This window comes from Periophthalmus magnuspinnatus, chromosome 10, assembly GCF_009829125.3.
Source record: "Periophthalmus magnuspinnatus isolate fPerMag1 chromosome 10, fPerMag1.2.pri, whole genome shotgun sequence".
NCBI classification, from domain to species: Eukaryota; Metazoa; Chordata; class Actinopteri; order Gobiiformes; family Gobiidae; genus Periophthalmus; species Periophthalmus magnuspinnatus.
In genome coordinates, this window is record NC_047135.1 from 33,980,737 (window position 1) to 34,001,407 (window position 20,671).

Below are 20,671 nucleotides of genomic sequence, written 5' to 3' on the forward strand. Positions count from 1 at the left end.
AGCTCTGATGATTTCTCAATTTTACAGATATGGCCCCCAGAATGTCATTTGATGAAAATGTAAAACGGGATAACCACCAAATCATATGAAATGGGCCGCATTTTATCCCATGACTATAAATCAAAAGGAGACACTTACACTTCAGGAAAAAATGAAAAAATCAACTTGATTTTTTGATTGAAAGTTTAATGACTTGGAGTAAAAAGAAGGAAACAGTTCAAATTAAAGTCCTCATTCAGGCAGAATCTTTGAAAACATTAAAGGCTTAATACACCCAGCCGCTCCAATTTATTCATAGACCCAAATAGAGTTTCCTAATTTCAAACGCAGCAGTTCCAATATATAAAGATTTCATTTTCCTCTCAATCTCCTGCTCCTAAAAACATTTGCATTTTGTCATCCAAACTCAACTAAGAGACTTGTAATTCATCAACAGCGTCTTTGTAACGTCAGTGTAATCGCTCATTTAAACGCAGTGTGATTATCCTCAGAGACGCTCCACCTGTGGCCTACGCGGGACGGGGGCGAACAGGTAGGACTATGGTTTTAAATATGTCAAAGCAAAAACACAAACGGACATTAACGGGACATTTTAGCGGTAAAAGGTCACCGTCAGACGCTTTGTCATCACAGAGTTGGTGGATTAAGAGTTTTTGTTTGAGAAAAAAAGGTGTTTGTGGAGTATATTTGTGTCAGGATAAAAAATTTCCCCATCAATACACAATTTATGATGTTAAAATGTACAGGTTCAGTCTATGTATTTCACACATTTCTCAAAATTGTTCAATTAAAGTTTATTTCTATAGATTTAAAACAACTTGAGCTGACCAAAAACTCAACAAACACGATACACAGGACAAAAACAATCAAACACCTGTATATCCTGTGTAGCTAGTGTTAAATACCAGGGTGAACAGGTGGGTTTTCAGAGGGAGCTGTTCCATAGTCTCCACCGCATATGTCAAACGCAGGCCCGGGGGCTAAATCTGGCCCGTGGTGTAATTATATTTGGCCGTGAGATCATATCAAATGTGCGTTAGAGCTGGCTCATGTACCACTAATACTACACATCCCAGAATGCTTTGCTAAAATGTTGGTGTCTAGTGGAGACCGGCGAGCGCCCCGACGTTTCATTAGCAAACAAGCTACTAGTCACCTCGGCTAAATTAATTGATTTATTTTCTTCATCTTTTATTCTTTTATCTTTTATTTTGTTAAGTTTGTAATATCAAGCTTGAACTATTCCAGATTTTGTGTTTAAGCAAAATTAAAGTTTGTTTCCACGTAAAGGTTAAACATTACGTATAAAGTGCAGTCAATTTTTCGATAAATACTGAGTTTGGCCCGTCCGCTTTTTTAAATTTGGCCCACGGTCTTGAGCCTGGCTTTGGGCACAGCTGACCTCTGACCTCTGTGAGCTGTGGGCGACTCCCTCAGATCAATTCAATTCGCGGATAAAAAAGCAAATGAGTTTCCGCGGCGTCGCCTAAACAAAACGAAATCCTGTAGAAATCCTTCACACATCAGCCGTCCACCATTTTGACTGTTTGTCATGTTCCATTTCCCTCGACTGGAACAAAGATTGACAAAATAAAGTCGTGTTCCCACCAGTTGTCTCCCATTGCTGTGTTTTATTACCATCCTTGAAATAAAAATACATTTCCTGAGTTTGACTTCCTGGACGGCCTCGCTCTTGATGTTGTTTTGAATGTGACATTGTCTAAGTGCGCGCGGTACGGGAGACTCTGAATGACGTTGAATGTTTTATGACTTTGTGCTTTTGTGTCAGTCTTGCCACAATCCCAGCGACGCCGTGTGTGATCCTGGGTTTTCACAGACAGATCTGATGGGCTCCATACGACGGAAGATTCAATACAAAATACAGGAGAACAGCCCCGGCTCTGTGTCGTATTAAATAAATCACAAGAGTGAGTCAGATTTTTTATATCAAGGTCAGACTAGTACTACTACTGCAAGTGTATCTCCTGTTGCTGTAGTCGGAGAGAGAAAAATCTGGGAGAAAATGACAAAAACAATGTAATGGGTGATATTAACAGAGCAGCCAGGTAACGGTGAGTTTACACACTTTTTTATGTAACGTTTTTCCACTTTCGAGGCTCAAAACAGTTTATATCAAGGAACCGCTCACCCATTAACCCATCTCGCTCCTAATGTCCAATGTTGTGTGAAGTGTCTTGCCCAAGGACACAACAGTAATCATCTGTGGGAGCTGGAATCGCACCGCCAACCTGTGAATCAGTAAATCTAACCGCTCAACCAACGATATGTATCTCAAACCTTCAATTCAATGGACAAACGCTCTACCAAACGAGCCACTGACGCTACTTTTTTTTGTGGAAATCACGGATTAAATCACAGAAATGTCTCGATAAATGTTCTGGAATTTCAAAAGAAAAACTATTCTGACAAAAACAACATCAAAACAGCAGTAAAATTATTCAAAATGAAGGAGCAGATGATCTGACGTTCATCATCCAACAGGCGGCTTCATTTTCTGAAATTTGTTGGTTGATATATTTTACAAATACATGGCACAAGTTCATTTATCTTTATCTAATTACACATCCGGAGTTTGTTGTTTGTTGATCTGCAAACTTCATAATTTCAGCCGTAAGACCAACCAGACAGGGCATCTGGGGGTTTCATTGTTCTTTTCTTATGTAGGTAAGGCAAGTTTATTTGTACAGCACAGTTTGTACACAAAGTAATTCAAAGTGCACCAATAATCATCATAAAATTAACATTAAAACTGAAAAGTGCAGAATAAAACCCTTTCAGTCACAGCAGTGAAACAGAAACGTTTGAGCCTCGATTTAAACATCGTCAAAGTCGAGGCCTGAGTCTCGTCTTCAGGAAGAATGTTCCAGGTTTTAACTGCACAAAACTCAAACGCTGATTCCCCATGTTTAGTCCATGTTTAGTCCATGTTTAGTCCATGTTTAGTCCATGTTTGGTCCATGTTTAGTCCATGTTTAGTCCATGTTTGGTCCATGTTTGGTCCAGGTTTGGTCCATGTTTGGTCCATGTTTGGTCCAGGTTTGGTCCAGGTTTGGTCCATGTTTGGTCCATGTTTGGTCCATGTTTGGTCCATGTTTGGTCCATGTTTGGTCCATGTTTGGTCCATGTTTGGTCCATGTTTGGTCCATGTTTGGTCCATGTTTGGTCCCGGTTTAGCCCCGGTTTAGCCTCGGTTTAGTCTCGGTTTAGCCCTGGTTTAGTCCTGGTTTAGTCCTGCTTTAGTCCCGGTTTCGTCCTCCTCATGTGAGATGGTTCTTGTGGCTCATGTGGGAGATGTAGATTATTTTTTTTCTTGGGGCGTCTTAAACTCAGACTATGGTCTATTGTGGTTCACTTGTTGTCATGTCTGTGTCACTTTTGTCTCATCTGTGTGTTTCTTTAAATGTTCTGTTTTTGACCTGCCTTAGGACAACGGATGTAAAGTAGCTATTGTGCTAATTCCGGCAAATTTACATCGATGCTGTTTGTTGACATGTTGATTAATATGCACTGTCCTAATTAAAATAAATAAATAAATAAAATAAATGTTCTTTGGTGCTGGTCCATGGAGAGACTTGTTCACACTGAGCTGCTTTAAAGTCTCTGAGCCACAGGAGCCAGAGACCTGAGCCACAGGAGCCACAGGACACATGTGTGAAGTACTTCCTGGTTCAGAGGATGTATATATATGTATATTTGTGAACGTATGAATGGTCACATTTTTATACGGCGCTTTTCAGACATGCGCGCACACACACATACACATTCACACACAGCCCCACACACACATACACACATTCACACACACACCCCCACAGACATGCACACACACCCCCACACACATTCACACACACATGCACACCCCTTCACACACACACACACCCCCACATACACATGCACACACACCCCTACACACATACACACACACACGCACCCCCACACATTCCCTCACACATGCACACACACATTCACACATACATTCACACACACACACACCCCCACATACACATGCACACACACCCCTACACACATACACACACACACGCACCCCCACACATTCCCTCACACATGCACACACACATTCACACACACATTCACTGGGGCTGAGGTGTGTTAAGTGTCTTGCCCAAGGACACAAAGAGGAAGCTGAAATCACACTGTCAACACGCAGCTCAGTGGTTTGATGTTTACGTCGACTCGATTCAAACCCGCGACCTTCAGATCAGAGGACGAACGCTCTACCAACTGAGCCACCGTCGCCCTCTCGCTTGTTTTTTTTTGCTCCTTTTACGTGAATCACTTACGTTGTTTTTAAACTGAACACGAGATCAGTGGAATAACAGATTTGACATTTTAGTCGACACAAAAATTGAAATATTCTAAAGCGTCGACCTTCACCCCCGAGGCCTCGTCACACACGGACGTGCCGCGTAACAATATTAAGTGAGACGCGTATCTGCCGGTTCACGACTCAATAACGCCGCCGCCGTGTGACGTGCAAAAAGATACAGTTACCACGTTAATAGAACAAATAGATTTTTATGTCAGGACCCGACCAGTTCGCTGACATTTTAATTATCAAATATTTTCCCAGTGCAGGGCTGTGTGAAAGCTTTCAGTTAGATTCATGAAGCAATTATAAGCCGTGTGTGCCTTAATGCTGGACCTCATAAAATGGCCGCCGCTGCCGTTGCCCGTCTCTACCCTTCCAGGTTGTTCAGAGATGATGTTACAGATCCCGGTGGAAAGGTCGCCGCTCCGTCATCTCCGCCCACTCTCCTTTGAACTCTGCACTGCACTGACACGGCGTTTTCACTTCACAACTGCCACTCCACTGATAGAACGTCCGCGGAGGAAGTCACGATGCACGTCCGAGCGCGTTGGGCAGGACCTCCAGGAGCAGTCAGGGGCCGCAGAGGGGCCGGTCAGATGATGTCGTCCTGATGCTTCGTCGAGCCGGGACCTGCGGCGGTTTGCTCTGGGGCGGTTTGCAGATGGCGTGAAGCTAATGGGATGAGAATTAGCTCCTCCAAATCCGGGGCCATGGTTCCGGACGGGGAAAAGGTGGCGCCCTCTCTGGTGGGAGGAGAGACCCTGCTACAAGTGGAGGAGGTGAAGTGTCTCCGGGTTTTGTGGTGGAGCGTGAGATTGACAGGACCTCCGCAGGGTGACTGGGCGCTCCCTTAGAGACAGCGTGAGGAGCTCAGTCACACCAGAGCACATGTGTCAAACTCAAGGCCCAGGGGCCAAATGCGGCCCGCTACATCATTTTACGTGGCCCGCGAGAAGATAAATTAAAAGGCATGACTGTCATTTTAAAATCTATGCTGCTTTAATGTTTGCACTGACAAGAAACTAATGAGACTTTCCCAGCAAGTGGAACTGAGAAATATTTGCAAATAATCATCACAAAATGTTCATGAAGAGGAAAATTGTCGGCGTGGAAGGAAGTTTGGAGGAAGAAAGGTGAAGGTGAATACAAGTTTGTGCTTTGAGGAGAAAAAAAAACGGTATGTTTTTTGTGTTATGAGGCGCGGTCGGTACAATCTACGTCGACATTTTGACACCAAACACGGAGCTAAGTATGAAAAAGTGAGTCTGCAAGAAAAAACAACAAATTGTCCAATAATTAAAAGGCTGTAAAAGGCCGAATGAAGCAGAGCTGAAGGTCTGTGAGCAGGTGTGTCCCGACCAGATACACACTTTTAAAAATGTCAGTTTATCACAGAAACCGTTATTTAACAAGTTAAAAAAGTAATTACATTTATTTTACATGACAGTCGGTTACATTTAGTGATATTTATCCTGCCGCACAGTCACATCTGGCCCTTGATGGCGGCCATTTTGCTGATGTGGCCCTCGGTGAAAATGAGTTTGACGCCCCTGCACCAGAGGAACTTGGAGTAGAACCGCGCTGAGGTGGCTCGGGGATCGTGCTTCCGGGCATTTCCCAGGAAGACCCGTGTCAAACTCAATTTCACCAAGGGCCATATCTGCAAAATGGTCCGTCTCAAATTGTCAAAGATATAAAAAAATATGTTTGTGTAACTGCGTAACATTTTAAGACAGTCATACATTTAAATTTATCTTGTCGTGGGCCACATAAAATGACATGGCGGGCCGCATTTGACCCCCGGGGCCTTGAGTTTGACACATGCGCTCTAGAGGAACAATGTCTCTCTGCTGGTCTGGAAACGCCTTGGGGTCCCACTGGAGGAAGTGTCTGGGGTGAGGAAAGTCTGGGATAAAGCTCAGAGTATACATTGGGTTCATTGTTCACAACGTTCTTAAGAGTCTATTCCTGGATTTAAAACGAAGAAAAAGTGAGCTCATTACACAAACGATTCTGTTTTGAATAACGAAAAGAAGTCCTCAAGATGGCGCCCCAACCAGGAAAAAAAGTCATGTAATTCGAAACCTGTGAATAGTTTTAAATTGAGGCAGAGCGCTTGAAAAGTAAATTATACGTAAGGCGCCACAAGTGTAGTTATTACAATCTGTTACCTTTTTTTTCCCCCTTTAATCACGGCAAAAAGTGGAGGTATTATTCAGTCAGTTGAAAGGACTCTCATCCAAAAAATAAAGATGAAATAAGTCTGGACTTTGGAGATCGCTTTCAAAAACATTCCAATAAACGTATAGATGGATACAGACCCCTGCGCTTCATCGGAAATTACATCAGAAATGGCGTTTTCCGGGGTAATTACGACGCCGTTATAACCAGCGTCACTAATAAAATGTCCAGATTGTTACGTGTCGGTGTGATCCATGTCCTCCCCGCACTTACCCACAAACGCCCCGGGCCACCCCTCTGTCCCTTTGAATCCTTTCTTCTTCACCTCCATCGGCGGAGGGGCTTCTCGGAGCGGCGTCTGGATGGTATTGACACAGACCAATCAGGACGCGGGCGCACATATTGTTCGCTCTGTACACATCCTCCTCATTCAATTCTGGGAAATTGCTCTGCCTCAAAAAAGGTTGTCATTATTTTGTCACTCAGCGTCCCAGGTGACATTTACAGCAAATAACCTCGTCGCCGCCAAAGGAACGCCACGCCGAACGGCAAACGTGTGCGTGTGTGTGTGTGCGCTGCGTGTTTTTTTTTTTGTTTCTTTTTTTTTAAACATGTCTCGCACAGATGGGGACAAATGTGCTCTGTAATAAGATAAATATAATAGAACAGACACACTTTGATAGAAATACAAACCTGCTAAAATGAATTTTCCGTCTGCATCAAGAAAATAACAGTGTCTCACTTTGCAACGTGCCACAGGTGAAAACAATCTGAACAACACGGGAAGATTCTGATAGATTTTCTGCAAAGACGACGGCAGGATGAGGACCAAAGACGCCCGGGGTTAGACATATTTTTAGGCAAAGTTGAATTATTTATTAAAATGTGAGAGGTCAGTTCTGTATTTGTCAATAAATTGCGATTACGACGTACGACGAAGTAAAGATACTGGAGCAAAAAACACTCAAAAGTAAATGTGTCTCATGAAAAAAATCAACTAAGTAAGTAAAAGTTAAAGGATTGAAGTGTAAAAATGTACTTAAAGAGTAAAAAGTTAAAGTATTTCTGGCAGATTCTGGGATTTATTTTGATTTTGATAAAGATTTGTGCTGAATTTTCAACAGAAACAACTAAATCAATTTGTTTTTTGGAGGTTTTATTGGCTCAGATTATAAAAGTGTTAAAATAAACTCTCTGTCTTTTCAGCAGGTCTCACACAATAATAATAATACTTTTACTTTTCAGTTCAGTTCAAAAATGGAGTGGAGGAAAGTACAGATACTGCTCTCAAATGTAGTGAAGTAAAAGCAAAAAGTATTGACGGTAAAATCGACGTAAGTAAAGTACAGATGCCTAAAATGACTCTGGTTTTGAACTTTGTGTTTAAACGAGAGAGAAATGTGAGAAAACGTTAACGCCTGTGTGAGAAAAGTGTATAAAGTGTGTGGTGAGGGGTTTTACAGACAAAAAACATAGAGAATAATGTAAAAAAAATCATATTACTCCATGTTTTTTTGATATTGTTTCCATCTGCGTGCTCTCGACTACAATTTAATATATTTGTTAACACTTTATAATGATTAGATTGACTAAATACTCGAACCCTGACCCTTTAATTACGTTATTCCTGAGCCGGAGTCATTCTTAATAAACGATTTGTTCATTATGTAAGTCATATTTAAGTAGCACATTTAAAATACAACTTAAGCTGCTCAAAGTGCTTCAAAACAGCCAACAAAAACACAAAAAACGACAAAAACGCAAAGAATTATACAGTGCGACCCTATCGTGACCTTAACCTGACCTCCGACCCCTTCACAAAACACTCGAGATGCGTCGGATCACGTCAAACGCAAACTTCACCGAACAAAAACTAAAACCTTCCGTCAAACCCGCTGCAATTTCATGTAAAAGTTTCCCGAAATATTACAGAAAATCACGATGTCTTCCACTTCCTACTTTTTTTTGTCGAGCACTCGCGCCGGCCGCCATTTTGTGTCATTAAGTGCATATGGATAAAAGCCGCTCTTGTGTCTGAGCGTTCCACTCGCGAGTCTCGTACTGTACCTGCCAGCGTGACAGATGGCTGAAATACTGATGAAGCCAATTCAAAACGCAGCCTTGAGTTTGATGGAGGATAGAGAGGAGGAGAGACTGGACCATACAGCTCTGTACTTTCACATTTATGCTACACTTTTACAAATACTTAGCCTGGGAAATGGAGCTCAAATTTGGTTTTAACGTCACTGTATTTGTACGTCTACTATGATCGAGTGGAAAGGTCAAATCCCCTTTTTTTCCTGTGGCGATATCTTATAGAAAAATCCAAACTCAGACTCAGGACATGGATTTCTGCGTCGTGTGAGCGTGAGGACGACGATCAAACCTTAACTCATTAGGGAACACTGGCGCCCCCTTCAGGCAACGGCAGCCGAGGCCACGTGTCCGGCACAGGTCAGGCTAATAGATGACAGCTGTAGCGATTAAGCCGTTTAAAAAGGGGCTTCTCTTGTTAGATGAGGGATAATATTTCTGCTCTATTACTCAGCCTCGTATATTACACCATTAAGGAAGAGAGGTCTGAGTTGCAGATTCAATTTGGATTCCTACCAAACGAGGTGAATCAAGAGGCTTTTAACGATTCACAGTGTGCCGCAGTACTTAACAAACGGCAAAATAGCATCTTATTTTGGAATATCTCACCAAAAAAAAAAAAAAAAAAAAACTGTTGAGGGAGCGAAAGGAACAAACTACAATATCGCGGTTCACCTTTCATGGTTTCACTGTTTTGTGGATTTATTTAGTACAATTTCACATGTTTTTTTTACAGAGTATGAGCGTGTATTGTGTACTGCGTCCTGATTGGCTGTTGGACTGTAGACCATTGTGTCCTGCGTCCTGATTGGCTGTTGGACTGTAGACCATTGTGTCGTGCGTCCTGATTGGCTGTTGGACTGTAGACCATTGTGTCCTGCGTCCTGATTGGCTGTTGGACTGTAGACCATTGTGTTGTGCGTCCTGATTGGCTGTTGGACTGTAGACCATTGTCCATCAGTCTCCTCCGTGCCGTGTCTCCTGTCCAGTACAGAATGTGTTCAGACAAATTTACATAAACGTTGGATCTCAGTGTGACTCTGAAGTGCTGTACGTTTGCAATTTGTTTTCTCCCCGACAAAACCCACAATGTCGATGAAACGTTCTGCACCGACAAAGACGCCTACGAAGGTTTGAACTTTGAGAGAGTTTAAACGAGAGAGAAATGTGAGAAAATGTTAACGCCTGTGTGAGAAAAGTGTATAAAGTGTGTGGTGAGGGGTTTTACAGACAAAAAACAGAGAATAATGTAAAAATAAGGCTGATACTTCGAAGATTTCGCTTATTGTGTGTTATTTTTAGACCGTAACCTCCGCGATAAACCAGGGACCAGTGTCGACTGTCGCACTTGTCCTGGTTTGAGCCCAGTTTAAATTTCACTATTATTTTACTTTTTATATTATTTATAATATTATTTACTATTATTATTATTACATTGTATTATTTCTATATGTTTTTTTTGTCTTTATTGTGTATTTATTATCATTACTATTATTATTATTATTATTATTATTATTATTATTATTATTATTATTAATATTAGTAGCTACTAGGGGTTGAAAAGAGGGAAAAATGTAATTGGATTTTAATCTGTATCTGCAGTTGAGAACAACACTTGATCACAAAAAAAACAAAAAAAACTTCCTGGTCTAGTCCTGGTCTAGTCCTGGTCTAGTCCTGGTCTAGTCCTGGTCTAGTCCTGGTCCAGTTCTGGTTTAGTCCTGGTCCAGTCCTGGTCCAGTCCTGGTCTAGTCCTGGTTCAGTCCTGGTTTAGTCCTGGTCTAGTCCTGGTTTACTCCTGGTTTAGTCCTGGTTCAGTTGTGGTTCAGTCCTGGTCTAGTCCTGGTTCAGTCCTGGTTCAGTCCTGGTTCAGTCCTGGTCTAGTCCTGGTCTAGTCCTGGTCTAGTCCTGGTCTAGTCCTGGTTCAGTCCTGGTCTAGTCCTGGTCTAGTCCTGGTCTAGTCCTGGTCTAGTCCTGGTCTAGTCCTGGTTTACTCCTGGTCTAGCCCTGGTTTAGTCCTGGTCTAGTCCTGGTCTAGTCCTGGTTTAGTCCTGGTCTACTCCTGGTCCAGTTCTGGTCCAGTTCTGGTCTAGTCCTGGTCTAGTCCTGGTCTAGTCCTGGTCTAGTCCTGGTTCAGTCCTGGTTCAGTCCTGGTTCAGTCCTGGTTCAGTCTTGGTTTAGTCCTGGTCTACTCCTGGTCCAGTTCTGGTCCAGTTCTGGTCTAGTCCTGGTTCAGTCCTGGTCTAGTCCTGGTCTAGTCCTGGTTCAGTCCTGGTCTAGTCCTGGTTCAGTCCTGGTCTAGTCCTGGTCTAGTCCTGGTCTAGTCCTGGGTCAGTTCTGGGTCAGTCCTGGTCTAGTCCTGGTTCAGTTCTGGGTCAGTCCTGGTCTAGTCCTGGTTCAGTCCTGGTTCAGTCCTGATCTAGTCCTGGTCTAGTCCTGGTCTAGTCCCAGTTTCGTGTCAATTTTAAAGTGTATTTTTGTGCCCGTGCGCACAAACCCTTAATTGTCAATACATTGGCGGTAAAAAATTAAAAGTGTCAATAAAATATGTACACAAAAGTTTTATGGACACGGCGCAGGAGCCGAGCGCCGCGCTCCACGTACGTATAAATTACTTAACTGTACAACAACAATATAAGTTAACAAGCCCGACTTTGTGCAGACTCGCGCGTGGCGGCTGTGGGGAGAGGAGTCGGACCTCCCAGCCATCACCGTAAAATAAGGCAGTAAAAATAGTTCAAAGAGCCGTAACAGAGAATCCCTTTCATCGTTTATCTGCAGAAACTCTCCATCAGCACGAGAGCTTTGTCTGCACCGTCCCATCAGCGCAAAGAAGATTTAACCACAGACGAGTACTTTAGTGCAGGTGAGCGCCGCGCGGCCGTCACCTGCGACTCGCCCGATTAAGCGCCGTCATGGCAACAATAACGCGTGATTAGTTTAGACTCGAGAAACGCAGCCCTGGAGCGTTTCCCCCGTCGTTGACACCCGGAGCACCTGGATCAGCGAGGGCCCGAGCGAGGACGGCGAGGCGATACCGTGTACTGTTAAACGTTGGGCGGCGATCGAACCCGGCGCCGCTCGATCGCGTCCTCCGCAGCCCACAAACGCGGCTTCGGAATTGATGAATGAGGCTTCTTGAAAGGAATTGTTTAGAGTTCGGTCAGACAAGCTGTCCCAAATAGATTCACAAGATCACATGTCAGCAGGATACAGAGATATTCTTACTGGACCAAGGTTGTGCGTGTCAGAGAAATTGTATCCAGCTTCCTGATGGAGTTCATTTTTCTCCCCGTGCGGCTCGTGCTCCGCGCCCCTTTATAGGGACGCGGGATTTATGAGGTGGGATGATATATCAGCGCCCACGTCCCGCTCCTGCTGCTTCAGACGCAATAGGAGGAAACGTGGAACAAAGACTTGTGCTAAATTTGAGCGTCTAGACCGGACAGTGATTCATTTTCAATCAGCGAAAGTAATGGGAAAATTGAAGCCAGCGACGTTATTGGGTTAGCGCAGAGGCCAATGTAAATCGACTTCTTGTTATTTTCAAATAAATGTGTTATTAACTTTACAGGCAATGAAAAGTTGTCTCAAAAACAGCCTAAAATGTTGTGAGTTATGAGAGCGTCAGTTCTGTTCTTTTCTGCGTCGTAACGTCTAGAAATGGACGTTAATATGACTTTATGGAGCTCGTAGAGTCACCGTAATCGGACTTATTCTTGTATACATCGATTTTTTTAGACCATCCATCCGTTTTTTTGCCTCTTATTCGTGAGAGCAGGAGTCTGAACAGGGAGTCCCACACTTCCCCCACCCCAGACGCTTCTTCCAGCTCATCCCGTGGGACCCCCAGATGTTCCCAGGCCAGCTGACATAGACATAGACCAGGGGCGTCAAACTCATTTTCATCAGCAAAATGGCCGCCGTCAAGGGCCAGATGTGACTGTGCGGCAGGATAAATGTCACTAAATGTAACCGAATGTCATGTAAAATAAATGTAATTACTTTCTAACTTGTTAAATAACGGTTTCTGTGATAAACTGACATTTTTAAAAGTGTGTATCTGGTCGGGACACACCTGCTCACAGACCTTCAGCTCTGCTTCAAATTCGGCCTTTTACAGACTTTTAATTATTGGACAATTTGTTGTTTTTTCTTGCAGACTCACTTTTCCATACTTAGCTCCATGTTTGGTGTCAAAATGTCGACGTAGATTGTACCGACCGCGCCTCATAACACAAAAAACACACAGGTTTTTTCTCCTCAAAGCACAAACTTGTATTCACCTTCACCTTTCTTCCTCCAAACTTCCTTCCACGCCGACAATTTTCCTCTTCATGAACATTTTGTGATGATTATTTGTAAATATTTCTCAGTTCCGCTTGCTGGGAAAGTCTCATTAGTTTCTTGTCAGTGCAAACATTAAAGCAGCATAGATTTTAAAATGACAGTCATGCCTTTTAATTCTAATTTATCTTCTCGCGGGCCACGTAAAATGATATGGCGGGCCGCATTTGGTCCCCGGGCCTTGAGTTTGACACATGTGACATAGACCCTCCAGCGTGTCCTGCGGCTTCCCTGGGGCCTCCTCCAGGTGGGACATAAGCACCTCCTCAGGGAAACATCCAGGAGGAGTCCAGACCTCCTCTCTGGATCTCTAAGGGAGCGCCCAGCCAAGCCACTCCATCCAGAGCTTTACCTTTGGACTTCGGACTCAGCTCCTCCTTCGCCACAACCGTACGACACAGCGACCGCATCACCGCAGACGCCGCACCGATCCGCCTGTCAATCTGTCCATCCTCCCCTCACTCCTGAACAAAACCTTGAGACGCTTCCACTCCTCCACCTGAAGGACGTCACCATCTGAAACGGCAGAGATGAGATCCTGCCGTCCCCAAACCGGACACCCGCCGGCTCCTGACTGCGGCGAGAGACACAATGAGTCCTAAACGCTCCGGGGACAGGTCTGACCGACTGCCGGCGATGAGGAGAAAGTGATTAATAGTCCGGGAAACTGCTGGGTTTCAATGCGATAACGAAACTCAAAATAGTCTCAGTACTTTGCATTTCATTCAAACTAAAAAGACAATGTTTTTTTTGTATATTTTCTATTCTGCCTCCACTAGAACGAGTTCCACAAATCGGGAACAACTTCTCCAATAACGTCCAGGAAGACTCTCGCTGTATTAGACGTTCAATGGCGTGGATTTTTGTAAAACTGCAACACGTAACACGACAACACCGGCCCGTTAGCGTTAGCCACTTCTGCGCAAATACACACCGCAAATTAACCCCAAAGTGAGTCCACAGGGTGAGCCAACGTGTTATAAAGTCACAAAAACTCACAGACGAATATCTACACGGGAGTCAAACGACAATCCAGAAAGAATAATCCAACTGTTGGAGTCTGAAACAAAAACAGCAGCTACGGACGGAAGCTCTGAACGGACAAAACACGTTAACTCAAAGCTGAAAATGTTTGTGTCGACTGGCAGAATATTTTCGTGTGTCGTGTAGATCAAATATCAGCTTTATTACTTATTACTTTTGGGAATTTCCTTTGAGAAAAACCAATGCAGCAACACAGGAAATGACCTAATCTACGCAAACTACAACTTGTGTGACTCGGTGGCTCAGTTGGTAGAGCGTTTCCCCTCCGATCCGCCCTCCGTTGGTGGTTTGAATCCTGCTCTCGACATAAAACATCACTGACTGAGCGTTCGAGCGATTCTACTTCCCACGGACGAATACTGTCGCTGCGCCGTCGCTTTTTGGGCCTTCGAATTTACTCCGAAGACGCATTCACTTTATTAACGCGAGACATTTCCCTCCGTGTCCATTCACGTGAAATGAAATAAGTAAACACTGACGATGTTTTTCTCCCCCCGGCCCTCATGAGACGAGCCCGGATCACTTGACTTGCTTTTCTCTCCGACGCGCGATACTTAGCGTCACGGCGGCGCAGAAATACACATCTAACGAACAAAGCCGCACCTGAGACCTGCCGCACTTAAACTCTCCTCCGTCTCCGCGGATTTAACCAGACGAGACAGGTTTCAGTCTATTAAAACCAATATACGCCACTTAGCGAGAATGCTATAGCCCAATCGTGACGTCCGCGTTAACTCTGCGCCTCATAAATCACGTCAGACTTTAATGCGACTGACGAACTTTCCGGCTGATCCAAGCTTTACCGTCGTCATCTTTCACACGGATGGGCCCGAAAACAATCTCCGACAATAGTTTCTCAGCGTATTATGAGTAAATAATTTCCGCGGGGGCTATAACGGAGGGGGGAATTAAATGTGTTATTTAATAGGAGACATGTAATCGCAAAGTAAAACCAATCGCTTTACGGTGGCGCGTTCAGGTTCAGTCCGAGTTCAGAGCGCGTTTGATTGAGATGCTTCATTACGCGTATATTTGAGTTGTCATCACTTTAGCCTCCCCACTCGGAGTTATTGTTTCATGAATATATTGTGCGCGCTTCATTTTTGTGTAATCAAGTGCCGGGTTCTACGAGCAAAACGCGAACGGATGGAAGTCATTTCTGAACAATCCAATAAACCCGATGTTCCCTATAAGTCACTGTAGTTTAATTAAATTGCGTTATACGAAGCGATATCAATTTTATCCCTCAAATGATGCTGTCAAACCCGAACGCGCTGATGTTTTTGTTGATGTTTCGACGCGCCTCCACCTACGAGTTTACACGGAAAACGACAGAGGGAGGAGGAGGGTCTCGAAATGTAGCGAGAAATTTGATGTTTGAGAGATTTCACTGAACGGCGGCGGAGTGGGGGTGGTGGGGCACGCGACGCACCCAATTAGAGCGGCTGTTAGCGGCGTTGTGCCAGAAGACGAACAAGCCCTTAGTTCTTCGTTTTTGAAGTGTGTTTTCAATGGCAAGTTAGCGACGCGGCTAAAACACATCACGTTGTTTATATTGACGACTCGCCCACCGTCTGTAACGCGCGTCTTTCTCGTATTTCCGCGGGGCCACGCTAAGGACACGTTCTTCACACGTCATTTACACCTCATTTTGCAATAAGAACAACGCGGTTTCGCTCGGATTCTATGCAAACGCGCTCGTGGAAAAGGAGAAGGTCCGGGGTGAAGCGGGTTAAAGCGCTCGTTACCTCTTAGAATGACACTATGAGCCGTATAAATATCAACAGCTCCGTCCGTCACTTTACCGTGAGCAGGAATAGAGGCGTTTTTTTCTTACTTTAAACAAACACGAGCTCGTTCACCGTCTGTCACTGAACAGAGCTGATGTTTGAACAAAGAGATAAGGGACGTGTTGTGAGATTTGACACTAATGTGAATAAAAAAATATAGTTAACGTACAATATTAGCATCGTTTAGAGAGAAATCCCTTTAACGTTTGGTGTAATCGCACTAACAGATAACACTGTAATTCTGTGCTTTTCAATGAAACTGCTTGGGCCATTAAAAGTGTCTTTAGGATAAAAGACGGGCAGCTCTGATTTGTCCTTGTGTGGAGGATCTTCCTGCGCCTCCAGCTGAGTGACATGTGCTGCAGACACAGCACAGCGCCCACTCTGCCCCGACGCAACATTTACATCCAGGATTACACCAGCCGAGCAACGACAGGCCAAATACAGAGTCACACTGCAGCGAAAGAGACCAACGAGACCAATACAGAGTCACACTGCAGCGAAAGAGACCAACGAGACCAATACACTGTCCCCACTACAACATATGAGACCAACGAGACCAATACACTGTCCCCACTACAACATATGAGACCAACGAGACCAATACACTGTCCCCACTACAACATATGAGACCAACGAGACCAATACACTGTCCCCACTACAACATATGAGACCAACGAGACCAATACACTGTCCCCACTGCAGCGAATGACACAGGCCAAATACAGAGTCACACTGCAGTGAAAGAGACCAATGAGACCAATACAGTGTACCCACTGCAACATATGAGACCAATACAGTTTCCCCACTGCAACACAAGAGACCAACGAGACCAATACAGTGTCCCCACTGCTGTGAATGAGACCATTGTGACCAGTACATTGCTCTTTTCAAATCAGTGACATTAGTTTATGTTTGTCTTTTTTATTATCTTTTTTTTAAATCAAGTGTCGATATGATTTATTATATAGTTACAGTTTGATTAAATTTTTTCCCCTTTTTAAGCCCCACATCTCCCTCTGTTAAATTAAATAAATACACAGTAAGGATAAAAATATACATAGCAGTAGTAATATATTAATACACATTATGGTGATAACACAATGTAATAATAATAATAGTAATAATAATAGTAGTAATAAATATACAAAATCAGGCCTAACAGACAAAAGGATTATATAAAAGAAAAAAAAGAGTTTATATTTGTCAGTGTTTTAATGATAGTTATTGGTGCTGAATGTGTAACTTTGGTCTTGTGTCCTTAAACCTGGTGTCCACTGCATTATTTTATTTTTTGTCTTGCTGGACGTTACACTAGACGCCGTGAGGGATTTCACTTAAACTGTGGTGATGTGCTGCTCTGTAATTATCGTGTTTTGCTGAGGCTCGGCGTTACCTGCTACCAGTGTTTTTGTGTTTGTAAAAGTGAATAAATGAAACAAAACCGTCTGCTGTAGGTGACGGAGCTTGTGTTTACAGGATACAGACTGATCAGACGCAGTGAGAGGAGGATGACTCTGTGATGAAGACTTTTAAACATTAAACACTATTACACAGCTCGTCTTTGGTCGTACGACGGTTCTAAATTTGACCTTTGTCCTGATGTCCCACGATTTTTTGCAACGACTCAAGATTCTCTCCACGATCATAAACCTGTCGATGCAGACGGACGAAAAAAACAACAAAAACATGCAGTGGACACGGTTTGGACAGACATTTCACTGACCTCATGAATGAAGCACAAGAAGAAGAAGAAGCACAAGAAGAAGATGAAGAAGAAGCAGAAGAAGAAGAAGAAGAAGCACAAGAAGAAGAAAAAGCACAAAAAGCACAAGAAGAAGCACAAGCACAAGAAGAAGCAGCAGAAGAAGAAGAAGCCTGTCGTACATATTCACTAAAGTGCACTTGAGTACGTTTTATTATAAGTATCATAAGAGTAATTACCTGAGCCAATGTATTTTTTAAAATTAAATTAAAAGATCAAGCGTGTAAAAGATCAATCTGTGAAATTCAGTAAAATTTAAGAAAACAGAAAAATGCTGTTTTAAGTCTGAACCAATGAAAGTGTTTGACCTACTTCATACACAGCGGGCCCAGAGGTTTGTTTTTTCATATTTGCTGAGCAAGCCAAAGATGAAAGTGAAATTAGGAACTGAAGAAAAAAAAGAATATGTGAAAAACAAACACTAAATGAGCCAAAAGAACTGAAACTGAAACTGTTCCTTTCCAGCTCAGAGTCTTGGACACTACTGTGGCTGGATAAAAAGTTTCACTTGGTATCGCTAATATTTTATGACTGTTTGTTGCCACTGCTGCTGCAAACATTCAAACAGTTTTCAAAGTTCAGCCGCTCACTGTGTCTGAGGCTGGGTGAGCCTTTGGGCGCCTTATGCAATGACTATATTTGCTATAAAAACTCGACTAAGCAGACCTTCCACTTTTAAGACAAGTTAGGTAAAGCCCTGAACCTGTCGCTGATGCCATAACCATCTGCAGCTGTGAGTCATGAGCTTTTCTCATAGAAATGATCATAATACAAAAATATACTTCCTATTTTATGGCCAATCCCACAGGTGAGCCTGTTATTACAGCGGGAAATTGGGCACCGACTGAATATATTCATAGTCATTGCAAACATTTACAGGACAAAACACACACACCCCTTGTCTGGGACTGTTAGCATAATCTATTTTTCATGGGATGGAAGTCAACTGGGATTTAATTTTTATTATTGCCTCCAGTTTTAGCATAGTAGGATCTATGAAAAACTGATATAAACACAAACGTAGACACATCCACACCAGCGCCGAGTAAACAATGCTTAGTGAAAACAAACAGCTCCAGAATCCAGGGAGGAAATTGAGGCTTAGAAGTGAATTCTTGGATGCACTGGCACTTTCGCTAACGGCGGCCCAATCAGCCACAGCCTATCCCTGAGGAGGCTTTCTCCAGAGCCCAGGATCTCACACGACTGCGCCATCCCCACATATATATTCATCAGGCTCCAGGACGATTAGCCTGTGTTTCTCAGAGCCTCTGTGAAAGCTGCCATCCATCAGCACACCTGACTCCAACCACTTTTTAGATTACACAAAGTGCTGTCTGACACCAAAGGATTTGTTTTACATGTGGGCACAACGAGCGTGCTCAGGAGTGGAAAACAGGGCTGCAGATTGGTTTGCAAAGCTGGACGGATGATATAACATTTCACCGGGGAAACTCATTCTGCCTTGAGGAGATGAGCGCACGTCCTGCATTAACCCCGTTAGCTCCAGAGAAACGGGGCAGCGCGACCAAACTCATCCCAGCTCCTGTCACGGGGCCTGGGCCTGACAGAGGTGAAAGGTTTGCTCCATGAGTCTGACCCGTCGCACCGGCTCAGATGGTCCGGATTATTTTTAAAGAAGAACGACTGTGCTTGTGTCTGCTCTATAGTCATCATGGATCATTATGTTATCATTTGCACATTTGAAAACACAGTATTCATCCGAAACGACTTCTGTGTTAGAAAACTGCGGTGCCCAACAAAGAATCGGCGTGGATAACTGCAGATCACACTAGCAAACAGTTTGGACCAAAAAAGACGACGCTGCCGAGTCCTAAACTAAACCAAATCCTCATCAAAACTAAAGCTGGTGAACGAAGTAAGTACGTCACGATGAGCATGTACCGGGGGCGGTGAAACGGGGATATGGCGTCTTGAGAATAACCAATTAAAGATCAAACCAAAAGGCGAAGTTTAAATCTGTCAACTGGACAAATCGTAGGAGTGAAGACGTTTGGCCGCTTCTTCAGCTGTGGTCAGATTATTGCTGGACACGGCCTTTTATTTATCTGAGGGGAGGGGCTAACCACTCTGAAACTGTAAACAGCCATTGTCTCCAGTTTCAGGTGAGACGACCCTATTCAGCCTTTAACGACCCTGCTATTGTTCTCATTGTTCTGGGTCTGAGGATGGAGTTATAGATCAGGGAGAGGTTATGTCTCAGGCTCCATTCCTATTTTTTCCTAACAAAAATATCTTCTTTAACTCTCCTCTCAAACCATTTCTTTTCTCTGGCTCAGATCTGAACTTCACTCTCTTTAAAGGAGTGGTTAGTGTGTTTAAGATGGAGATGAACAGCAGACTGTGGTCCTGAGCTGCTCTCACGCCGGTGCTGGTACATCCTTTTATGGAGTAGCTGTTTAGTTTCTTCACGCTCACTGTTCTCACTCTTCACTCTTCACTACAACCTGGACGACTGAGGGTTTACACAGATACACTTAAAGATCACACAAACACACACAAATCACTCCTCATACAACTACAGGTGAATAAATGTTGATGGGAAACGACTATAACATGGCTAAACGCTCTAAAAAGTCAATTTTGCGTAAGACATCTGCTGTAATATGACTCTTGTGGATAGGGCCGTGTGTGTGTTATGTGTCTATGTCTCTATTATTTAAACGTATTGATGAAATAGAACAAACCAGCAGCAGGAAACGTCCAGAAACACTCACAGCGCAAGGAGATCGTTAGTGTCATATGACCAAACCATCCTGTCACAACAAAACAAGAAACTGCTATAAATATAAAAAAAAATAAATAAGCAAAACTATCCAGTTACACAAGTAGGAGTAAGTTTGGAGAAGAACTTTATTTATTCCAGTTAGGATAATTGTAAACACCTCAACTCGCACTAGTTACGAAATGACAGCTGTCAAGATGCCAGCAATTTGTAAATAATGTCAACTCTCTGATTTCCCACACCTGTTTGTCAGAGCCGGCAGAGACTCTCCGAGACAGCCCTGTTTTTTCTGTTGATTCTGAGTGGTAAAAATAAAATCCCAAAAGACGAGCTGTGAGAACAAGCATATGTTG